Here is a 661-nt window from a genome sequence, read left to right as displayed (position 1 = left end):
ATGTGGTGCTGGAGGATTGAACCGTGGTCCCTGTGCTTTTTTGCTAAGCTTGTTCTAAGTAGGTGCTTTAGACCACTGAGCCATCTCACCAGCCCTAATTAAAAAATAGTTGTCCCCTAAACTTCCTGAGTGCAGTGCTCAGGCAGCCTGAGCTGTTTAGGCCTGCTTGGCCAGCTCAGCTACCCTGGCCCTGTACAGAGACAGCCCGGCAGGTCTCATTTTCCTTGCTGCCATTCTGCTGTTGCTGGGGAAGATGCCATCTCTGGGCTGCGCAGACACCTGTTCCACAAAACCTCTTGTTTGCACAAGGAGAAACCTGTTAGCACCTTGGGCTTTGGCTACACGCGGTTGTTCCGGGATTCCTGAAGCTCGCCTTCCTGGGAAAGTGGCTCTGCAGATGCTGGCAGTGTGGCCAGGAACACCAAGTAGAGCTGACTTGGGCCTCAGCTACGGCCTTATGTATTCTGAATTGGTAATGACAGGCCAGTTTGTTGAAAGATATTTCTCATTGTGGTGGGAAGCGATTCTGGGTGTTGCCCTGGCAACAGATTGAGTAGGTTTTGTACTAGTTCTTTAATTAGCCTATACCTTAAAATGCAACCATGATAACTCGTCACAGATCTTATTAATTAATAACAAATCAGGAATTTAGGCTGTTTGA

General features: G+C 48.4%; 1 protein-coding gene across 1 annotated transcript in view; it reads left to right on the top strand.

Moving 5' to 3' along the window:
• Positions 1–661, top strand: part of Abhd17c (abhydrolase domain containing 17C) — a 53,611-nt gene that overhangs the window by 47,390 nt on the left and 5,560 nt on the right. The gene's annotated exons all lie outside the window — the stretch shown is intronic.

The sequence above is a fragment of the Octodon degus genome, unplaced genomic scaffold (genome assembly GCF_000260255.1).
Source record: "Octodon degus isolate 3935 unplaced genomic scaffold, OctDeg1.0 scaffold00002, whole genome shotgun sequence".
Lineage (NCBI taxonomy): Eukaryota > Metazoa > Chordata > Mammalia > Rodentia > Octodontidae > Octodon > Octodon degus.
The sequence above is the reverse complement of the archived record's forward strand: the minus strand, read 5'-3'. Positions and strand labels throughout refer to the sequence as shown.